This window comes from Gadus macrocephalus, chromosome 7 (genome assembly GCF_031168955.1).
Source record: "Gadus macrocephalus chromosome 7, ASM3116895v1".
Lineage (NCBI taxonomy): Eukaryota > Metazoa > Chordata > Actinopteri > Gadiformes > Gadidae > Gadus > Gadus macrocephalus.
In genome coordinates, this window is record NC_082388.1 from 21,951,341 (window position 1) to 21,962,399 (window position 11,059).

The 11,059-nt window shown below is 46.9% G+C and overlaps 1 protein-coding gene across 1 annotated transcript in view; it reads right to left on the reverse strand.

Moving 5' to 3' along the window:
- The window catches only part of tpd52l2b (tpd52 like 2b), a 234,190-nt gene that overhangs the window by 31,892 nt on the left and 191,239 nt on the right, over positions 1-11,059 (reverse strand). The gene's annotated exons all lie outside the window — the stretch shown is intronic.

Here is an 11,059-nt window from a genome sequence, read left to right on the forward strand (position 1 = left end):
AAGGGAGGAAGCAGAGGAGAGGACAGTAGAGAGGAGACGAAAGAAGATAGGAAAGAGGTGAGGCGAGTGAGGAGAGGAGTCTATATAGATGACGGAGTTACTCGCATGTAGGATATAATATTAAAGAAAGGAAACATAATTTGCCGACCCAAACAAAGGGATACGGGACGAGTGATAAAATACGATTTGAGGCAGAGCAAATAATTCAACGCAAAAGCCAACCGGACAGCGAGAGAGGGAGAGAGGCAGAGAGAGAGAGGGGAGAAGGGCAAACTGGACACTGAGAAGGGCAGATGAAGGGGGAGAAGGAAAGGAAGGAGGGCATTACAGAAAGATGAAGAGATGGAGGGAACAGAGAGGTGGACACTAACGGCTGACTCCCTGTCGTTTTTCATTTGCACGCCGACATCTCCAGACCCCCCCCCCCCCCCCCCCCCGCCCCGCCTCCCACAACCTCACCACCGACCCTCCTTCTCCCCCCTGAGTGAGGTGGTAACAGAGGTTCACATCGTCTTCAACCCTTCCCCAACGTAGTCGCACCAGGATCCCCTGCTGTCCCGATGGGAGGAGGGTTCGGTTGAAAGGTGTGGAAGGGTGAAACGTGAGGAGATTAAGATCTGGATAAAACGGCTATAGCCACATGCCTGCCTGCCTGCCTGCCTGCCTGCCTGCCTGCCTGCCTGCCTGCCTGCCTGCCTGCCTGCCTGCCTGCCTGCCTGTCTGTCTGCCGGTCTATCCGTCTAGCCGCCAAGCAGCTACCTTCGAATCTACCCGAATGTAAGCCTGTGATTCTGAACATATCTGTCTGTCTGCTTACCTGGCTCTGCTCCAGTGAAGTCCTGCCGTCTAGTAGAACTGGTAAAACCACAACTCCAGGCGTTTGCCACTGCAGAAACCAGGTGTTTCTGCAGTGGCAGAAACTATCATTTTATAATGATAGAACTATCATTTTATAATGATAGAACGCCGGTTCTAAATGGGGTGAAGTATCCCTTTAAGATAATCAGACTCAGGGTTGACACCTGGACCTTCTACCTGCACACGCAAAGAGACAGGGGAAACAGCTGGAAAGCATCCAAACCCAAGCATTGGTGCGAACATGCTAGTCGCACACCACACGCACGCACACTTGTTTAACTGGACTCCCTCTCAGTATAATTGGATGACAATGTAGTCAGGTCTGTATTAAGGAGGGAGAGAGAGAGAGAGAGAGAGAGAGAAAAACAAACACACAGACAGACATATACGGTATATATATATACAAATATATAGAGAGTGAGAACAAGAGTGAGAGGGAGAGGGGAGCGAGAGCCTGGCATTTAATACTGGAGCGTTGGGGGGAGAAGGGTACAGTGCGCATCTGTTTAGAAACTGGTTTTAACTCGTCGGGCATAGAGGGGGGAGAGATTGTGATGGGCTCATGTGTGTGTTTTGTTTGTGTGTGCGTGCGAGTAAATGGGGGCTCCAGGCAGCAGAGTGACAACAAAGACGGTGCTGTCACAGGCTGTCACTTATTAATACCCCCCCACCACCCCCCCCGTATTGTCAAGACGATAACAAGGAGGGATGTGTCTCAACATAATATGCTCATTGATTGGTACCTGGAAACACTGACATCAAGGCTGTATTTCTGCAGTACTCACTTATGCGGTGGTGTAGGGGAGGACTTGAGAGTTGCAAACAGCATGAATAGAAACTTCTGAAGCTAAACTAAACCAAGAAAGGTCACTTCGCCCTCTGCTCCCTCCCTCCTTACGCTTCCAACCCAAACGCCGTTGGGTTGGAAGCCACGCGCCGATTGGTCAGAAATGAGCCGGGCGCGGCCTAAAGTCTTAATGGTCTCGTACACGTTTGGAGTTGACAGCTCACACACCGTCTTCTCGAAACAGATATTCTCAAACACAGTGATTTACCAATCACATTTCTCTTTGTACAGATCAGTTTTGTGCTGCGTCTTCCATCGTTGCAAACACTTTAAGCCCTGCATCCTCAACCCACAGTATCCTTGAGCATAGTCTAAATAGTGTAACTCTAAAAGGTACAAGCACAAGTCTTTAAAGGGCAAGCCTGAGGTTTCTGAAAGGACCAAAGGCAACAATTGTTTATTCTGCTGCTCAGCTATTGTCCGGCTTCTCAATGCCAGGTGGGCTGGTGTCCAAGTCCCAGAGCTCAACTGTTGCTTCCATCCATCCAGAATCACCCTTGAAGAATCCCGCCATCATAGCTTTGAAGTCGAACACTACATGTGAAAAATGCGCCTTTGATTGGGATGGTGAATCTAACACTATTTACCATCATGCCATCAAAGCCAATTATAAAACAGGCCGGAACATGCATTTAACAAGGACTGGGACAATGGGAGTGAGGGTTAGATCCCGTCCTAAATTCAGTGTGTGTGTGTGTGTGAGAGTGTGAGTGTGAGTGCTTCAGTGTGTATCAGTGTGTCTGTGTGTGTGTGTGTGTGTGTGTGTGTGTGTGTGTGTGTGTGTGTGCGTGTGTGTGTGTGTGTGTGTGCTCCAGTGCGTCAGTGTGTGTGCTTCAGTGTGTGTGTGCTTCAGTGTGTGCTTCAGTGCGTCTGTGTGTGTGTGTGTGTGTGTGTGTGTGTGCTTCAGTGTGTGTTTCAGTGCGTCTGTGTGTGTGTGTGCGCGCGCATGCGTGTGCGTGCGCGTGCGCGTGCGTGCGTGCGTGCGTGCGTGCGTGCGTGCGTGCGTGCGTGTGTGTGTGTGTGTGCTTCAGTGTGTGTTTCGGTGCGTCTGTGTGTGTGTGTGCGTGTGTGATCTTTGTCTATCCTTCCTCCTGGCCCCAGGCAGAGAGGGGTAGACTATACTCCAGCGGCTGACGTGTGATGCAGTGGCACTGGGTCAGATTAGTAGGAAAGACCCTGGGATTTGTGTTAGGCTTACACCAACAATAAAGCACGAAATCATGGACATGTGTGACACCACCAATAAGACTTTTGATACCAGGAATTCCAACTGAGAGGGAGAGTGACGCGACCGGGGAAGGGGAAGGAAGCACAAAAGCAGAGCCGAAGAAGAGAAGCTGAACGAAGATAGAATAAATTGAATAGGCATTATTGCAAGGGAATGTAACAGCTTCTGCAACAAGAAGCCTATTTACTAGTCTGCTGAAAAGAACAAGAATGAGCAGAGGGGACATGTGGGGAAGGCAGGGTGCAAGGATATGGAAGATATATAGGAAGAAAATCCATCAGATGTATAGAATATTATATAGCTGTATATATAGAAGGGGGGAGGTTTTTTTTTTAAAGATCCAGTGGACAACAACGACAACGACCAAATGGCTAAACCCCTATTTAATATTTTTGAATTAAACATGGACATGATGGAGATTGATTGTAATTGTTTATGCAATCTAGATTGAAAGCGAAGTGCTGCAAAGATTTTGACTACAATTCTGGAGCAATAATTCGAACACATTAATTATTGTTTATTATTGAAGACTCTTTTGAAAAGGCTTAGGGCCTTTTCAAATCTTAATTCCAAAAGGCTAATTTCCCCATTTCTCTCAAATAGTCTCACATACAGACAGACTTTAGATTAAGATTAACATCTAAAGCCTGACGTCAGACAAACTCAAACCTGGGTAAACGGGACATTTCATTTTCTTTCACTTCAAATGTATTTCTCCCAATCATGTTGCTGGGGGCCTGGATCTGTTTATGGCCATTACATGGAACAGCTCTGGAAACCACCGGACCGGCGGAACTGCCTCAACATGATACGGCTGACCATCAATCTCAGATTCAGGGGAGGAACTGAAACGACAGCATCATTTTCCCATTGTCGGTATCCCTTGGCAAACAACAAACACAAACTCGGCCAGAACGGGTAAACTAACACTTTTCCCGTAGCTGGTGGGTACGCAACGTCCTCCTATATATCAAATCCTTTTTGGCTAACACTTGCCTGTCACTCACACGCACGCGCACACACTCACACTCACTTGCTCACTCACACACACAGACACACACACATTAACACATTACCGTAGCCCGTGCATAAAAACAATGATATTATGTTACGTTCTACTAACTATGGTATTATGCTTTTACTATGATTATATTGAAGTACTATGCTATGGCATAATTATGATAAGCTCCAATTAGTACTACTATGCCATAATGCTATTAACACCGGTACTTTGATGTAATATCAGTACTTCAAATTAATGTAAGTTATATAATGTTGTGCCAGTACTTCGGTCACACTACATCAGCACTATGATGCCTAATCTTTCACATTTATCGAGGAGAGGAAGATGACAGACTAAGAGACTGAATGAGAAACAAACAGGAAGGCAGACTAAGAGATAGAGTGAAGGATTGACAAACAGACAGACAGACTTGAGAGACAGACAGAGAGTTAGGGAAAAAACATGCAGACAGACAGACAGACAGACAGACGAGGGAGGGACAGACAGACAGACGGACAGAGAGGTAGAAGGCAGAGGGAGGGACAGACAGAGACATACAGGCAGGGACACAGACATCGAGGGAGAGAGACACTGCTGGGGCCTGAGAGAGAGCGAGAGAGCGAGAGAGCGAGAGAGCGAGAGAGCGAGAGAGCGCGAGAGAGAGAGAGAGAGAGAGGAGGGGGCGGACAAAGGATGAACTGACAGTATAGGCAAGAAGCGATAGGGGGGATGGTTCAAGGAAGGAGCGACAAAGAATAGGGGGAGGCATGGCTGGGAAGGAGAGTGAGAGACAGAGGCAGAATATGAGGGAGAGGGGGAGAGGGGGAGAGGGAGAGAGGGAGAGGGGATAGGGGCGTGTAGAGCAAATGCCTTTTTCAGGGCCGACAGAGAGCAGATACTGGCGGCTAAAAGCCTTGACTGAGCACAGAGTGAATCTACGGCACAATAAAACACGCTATCTCCGTTCTGTCGGGCCCTGGATAACAGCACATGCACACACACACACACACACACACACATGCACCTCGCAGACCAACCCACACATACACACGCACCGCCATCTCCGCTGTCCAACACTTGATACACACAAAAGAACTGCACCGAGGCCCACACAAACACACACAGGCAAAGAAATACACCCCTACACAGTATACAGACGCGCAGCGGCAGACATGCAAACACTCTGCGAGTCCAAAGAGTGGCGAGGTCGTTCATAAAAGAAAAAATCATGTCAATGACACCGTACACAGACGACGTGTCCAACAAGCTCGCACAAAGAAGCCAGACCAACGTGTCTTAGCATTGGAGTGTTTAGAGGCTGAACCGCGTGACATGAAGATCGTCAAGGTAAAAACTGTGCCTGCCAGGAAAGAGGGGACTGGGTAAAGAAGGGGAGGGACACATGACAGCTACATCGACCTCTATCAAGTTCTTCTGTTCAGCACGCACACACACACACACACACACACACACACACACACACACACACACACACACACACACACACACACACACACACACACACACACACACACACACACACACACACACACACACACACACACACCTGTGGTCTCTGTTCGGTAGCATCCTTAAAGATGTTGCAACACTAGCTGTCGTCACAGAAACAAGATTATATTTCCCTGAAGGTTGACCAGCCATGGTGCGTTGGTCTTGGGGACCGCCACCCTGACAGTTGTGTTGTTACAAGGGCCACGCCGGGGGTAGACATGGTCCCAGCAGCAACACATAGGTTTGATGCTTAAACTGTGCATCCAATGTGTCCCCCTCCTTAATCCCCTGGCCATCGGATGAACCTTTGTGTGTGTGTGCGTATGTGTGTGGTTGTCTAATAATAGTGAGCGGGGTAAGCTGCCTTACAGAGTCCAAGAGGCCATGAGGGCCAGCACTACCCTCCTGACCTACTTACTACCACACACACACACACACGCACACACACACACACGTCCATGTTTACATGGACCAATACACCAATCACCACTCACACACAGCCAGACAGACGATATTTGAGGTGGTCGGAGATTCAGAGTAAGAGGAGAAAGATTAACAGAGAGACAAAATGACAAACAGACAGACTGATTGAGAAAGAGAGGCAGACAGACAGACAGACAGTCAGAGACACAAACTGACAGAGAGACAGAAAGACTCTCAGTGAGGAAGATAAGGCCAACTGACAGAGAGACGCACAGGAAGACAATATAAAAATAATTGCTTTTCCCTGCAATTTCCTCCATGTCATCCAGATTTAACCCTAAATCTGGATGAATTGCCTAAATACCACCGACAGAGGCATGTTCAAAATGGAGCTATATAGGCAACTCAACAGAGAAGACAGACAGACAGACAGACAGACAGACAGACAGACAGACAGACAGACAGACACACAGACACACAGACACACAGACACACAGACACACAGACACACAGACACACAGACACACACCCAGCTCCGGTCGGAGTAGGTGTGTTGATGAATTAGATTTGCTCTACATGTTTTGGGGGTTGGCTATGAAAGATAGATGGGGGGTTGAACCCTCATGAATGTAGGCCAGGGAGTGGGAGAGAGGAAGAGGAGAGAGGAAGAGGAGAGTGGAAAGACAGCGAGAAGGAAGAGAGACATTATTGTCCAGTAATGTGTTACCCCCAGCCACGGGCCTGGGAGAGGGTTCTCACCAGGGTGTGTAATTTAACATCCTGAAATAGTTAGGTCTGGAAATCTAACTCCATTAGAGCCCTTTGCTTCTATTTCCCTCTCTTTTTCAATCCCTTTGAATCTCATGTCATATCCCCTCTCTCCACGTAATATCTCATCACATGACAGGATCTCATCCTCCACCCTCACACTCTCTGAAATCAAAAGTCAAACATCTGACACCCGCCAACAACAAATCACAAAAATGTCGCCATTCAGTTTTCCCTTATCCTTTATTCAAATCTTCCATCAATCCAGTATTTCCCTCTTCTACCCTTCCAATCAAATCTTTACGAGCTCATCGTTCCTGGATACTTGGGACACAGCCGGCACCCAGGAGAAAAAGTGAAGGAACTGCAGTGAACTGTATGTGGAACTGCAGTAAGTTAGGATTTATCGTGTCCAGGGTCGTTTCCTACAGTGGTGTGTTTTAGCCAACCGTGAGAGAGTTGATAATACATACCCATCCTGTTCTGGGACCATGGGCTATATAGGACATAGAGCCCATAAACTAGACATCGTCAGAAACAGCGGATTCATTGGATGTGAGAAACACCAGCAATAGAATCCAGAGGGTTAAGATTGAGAGTATTTAATGAAATGTTTGACTTCTTCAAGTGGAGCCATTTGCAGAAGTTGAGGTGAACGTGTTCAGTAAAGATAAGTGGTTGAATTTTTATACGCCCACAGGAACAGGGCAACACTAAAAAATATATAATTGTTTACAGAGTACAAGGTGGGATCTTGTCAAACTGCCCATTTTGGATTGCTTAGGGCCTGACGACAGACCCTCTCCACAAGTAATTAGGCAGGTACGAATCAGTCTCTTAAAGCTTCACTTTGGTTGTAGGAACCAGTTGTCACCCTGGTTTAACTCTTAAGAGCCTGGATTCGTTCCATTAGTCTGGTGGGGATTACAGCTAAAAGACCCCTGAAAGAAACACATTACATGCTGTATATCAGAACACCAATAGGTCCCCAGAAAGAAACACTTAAAAAAGTGTATATCAATCATCACCACCACTACCTCAACCCATCTATGATCAAAATGAAATCCAAATCTCTTTCCCGCTCCCTCTTCTTCTCATATTTTAACGTTACTCCCATACTTGCCTACTCTTGCTGCCTGCCTATTCTGTTAACTCACTTATTGATCCATTTGAGTCCACGTCCAAGCCATGTCTCCACCCTAGCCTTTCAATCTATTCCTCTCTGCTCCTCCGACTTCTAGCTCTCTCACCTCCGCTCTCTCTTCACACTCCACCCCCTGTATTCTGTATCTCGCCTCCTTCCTCCTCTATTGTGAAACAATACGGTACACATCGTGATACACGCATCCCATTCTATACCATCTGCCCATCTTCCAACCAACCACTTAGCTGTGTGTGTGTGTGTGTGTGTGTGTGTGTGTGTGTGTGTGTGTGTGTGTGTGTGTGTGTGTGTGTGTGTGTGTGTGTGTGTCTTAGCTTGCGGCTATGTCTGTGGCCTTGAGAGGTGAAAGACAATGCCTAGAGCCCCTGCCTTCGTTTCGATCTACCTCCCACACACACAATGTATATATATCAGGTAACTGATTATGTACATGTACACATTTGAGGCACAAACTCGTCTAACAATGTAAAATACACACACACACACACACACACACACACACACACACACACACACACACACACACACACACACACACACACACACACACACACACACACACACACACACACACACACACACACACACACACACACACACGAACGCACGCACGCACGCACGCACGCACGCACGCCCGCCCCATTTATGGTTGCGTCTGTTACATGAAGGGGGATAACGCTGGCTAGCACATGTGAATGCACATGCCTGCTACTAACACATGCATTTCCCTTATTTCTGTTTACATATTGAATGCTTGTGGTTGTTTGACTGTCAAGGAACACTCGATCTTTGGTTTGAGGTGAAAATGATGGGGTGTGGCCATGTGGGGTTTGAATCTTTCGGTACTTCACGATTCAATTTGAATTAGATACTTAGGGCTTCAATTAAAATTAGAATTGATTCTCAAATCACAAAATATTCCTGATTCAAAATCGATGAGGGATTCAGAACATAGCTGTGAGACACACAAAGGGAAGAGAAATAGAAAAGACAAAAAGGAGAATAATCAATTTTTGGAAGATGGGAATCAATTGAGAATCGTAGACGACAATAAACTAGATCCTTACGTGAATCAATTTTCTTTTACACTCATAACACACACACATCCCCCCCCCCCAACTCGGTGGTAAAACCGTATTTCCTCTTAAGTTCTACTTCCAGATCATTTTTACACTAATCTCCTCACCACCTCATGATCGCCCGCCCACCCTCACTCTGAATGTTAAATAAGAACAATCAAAAAGTAAAAGAAAAATCACATTAATCTGAACATTCCAAAAACGCCTGAATAGATATTTATGCGTGTGTGTTTAAAAACGCTTTTGGTGGACACGGGCCCCAAGTGTGTTTACGTGTGTTCACGTGTGTATTTACGTACGTGCCGTGCGCGTGTGTGTTTGAGAAGCAGAATCTCGGATAGTCTGTAAACTGAATCAGATCAGCATGTACAGTATAAATGGACAGTAATCCGTCGCTATTTGCATGTGTGAAAGAGGGCATGTGAGTGTGTGTGTAATGTATGTATGTATGTATGTATGTATGTATGTATGTATGTATGTATGTATGTATGTATGTATGTATGTATGTATGTATGTATGTATGTATGTATGTATGTATGTATGTATGTGAGTGAGTGAGTGAGTGAGTGAGTGAGTGAGTGAGTGAGTGAGTGAGTGAGTGAGTGAGTGAGTGAGTGAGTGAGTGAGTGAGTGAGTGAGTGAGTGAGTGACAGATAGACAGGCAGATAGAGGGCTAGAGAGATAGACAATGAAATAGTGGGCTAGGGAGGTAGACGGATACAGACAGGGAAGCAGCTAGAGGGTTAGAGATATACAGATACAGCTAGACAGGCAGATAGAGGGCTAGAGAGAGAGATAGACAGATAGTGGGCAAGAGAGACAGACTGGCGGATAGAAGACAGAAAGAGGGCTTGAGGAGCAGAGTGGCAGATAGAGGGCTAGAGAGACAGACAGGCAGATAGCGGGCTAGAGAGACAGACAGGCTGATGCTCAGTCGGTCAGAAAAAGAAAGGCTTAAACATCTGGGTGAATTTCATGCTCATTTCAATAGTACTCGTATCGAAACAGCTGTCTCATTCAGTTCAGCTCCAGGGCACCAACCAACCACCATTTCTGCCCGGCACTCCTTCTCCATCCCCCACTGCTCTCCCCGTCGTCATCCTCTCTGGCTTCCACAGCACCTCCTCCTCTTCCTTCACCTGAACTCTGTCACTCAGCGCTAGTCGCAGAAAGTGAGTCACCCCATGGGCCATTACCGTCCTTCCGCTACACTTTTAAACTAACATTTAAATACACAACAGCACTACACACCGGGACATAACTCGTTAGACCAGACATGTCAGTCCCATACGAAGCTGTGGCAAGACGAACACATTAAGAAACACAAGGGAGACCCACAAACACGCACACACACCCTTTATGGCCCCCTCTGTCAATGGGTTCTTGGAGCAAGTGCACCTCACCTCTTCACCTTCCCTTATCTAATCTGGACTATAATGTGTATCACTGGCATTCTCAACACTTAGGAAGTTGTGTGTGTGTGTGTGTGTGTGTGTGTGTGTGTGTGTGTGTGTGTGTGTGTGTGTGTGTGTGTGTGTGTGTGTGTGTGTGTGTGTGTGTGTGTGTGTGTGTGTGTGGTATAGGGCGCCTGTAAAGACCTAACTGATACGCAAGGGTACAAATTTCAGTTTGGGAGCCGACACTTTATGATGGAGCCATACCCCTGCCTTCACCTCCCTCGCTTTAAATCCTTCATTAACAACCCCCTGCGCACACACACACACACACACACACACACACACACACACACACACACACACACACACACACACACACACACACACACACACACACACACAGACAGGCCTTTGGACTTCTTCTAAGAAATGGGGGCGGTGGGGGGGGCGGCGGGGGGGGAGAGTCGTGTTTCTTTCCACCCGCACTCCATAACCTCCTACGCCATTTGTGTGTCTGTGCAGCCCTCAAATAATACTTATAAGTCTGGCGTCCCCACGCTCTTCACAATGGCTCGAGTGTGCATATGCCTGCAGTGCATTAGAATGTATTGTCACTGTGCTTCATGGTGAGCGTGTTTGTGTGCGTTTCATGGTGTGTGGTGTGTTTCATGGTGTGTATGTGTGTGTTTGTGTGTGTGTATGTTCATGGTGAGTGTGTTTGTGTGCGTTTCATGGTGTGTGGTGTGTTTCATGGTGTGTGCGTGTATGTTCATGGTGAGTGT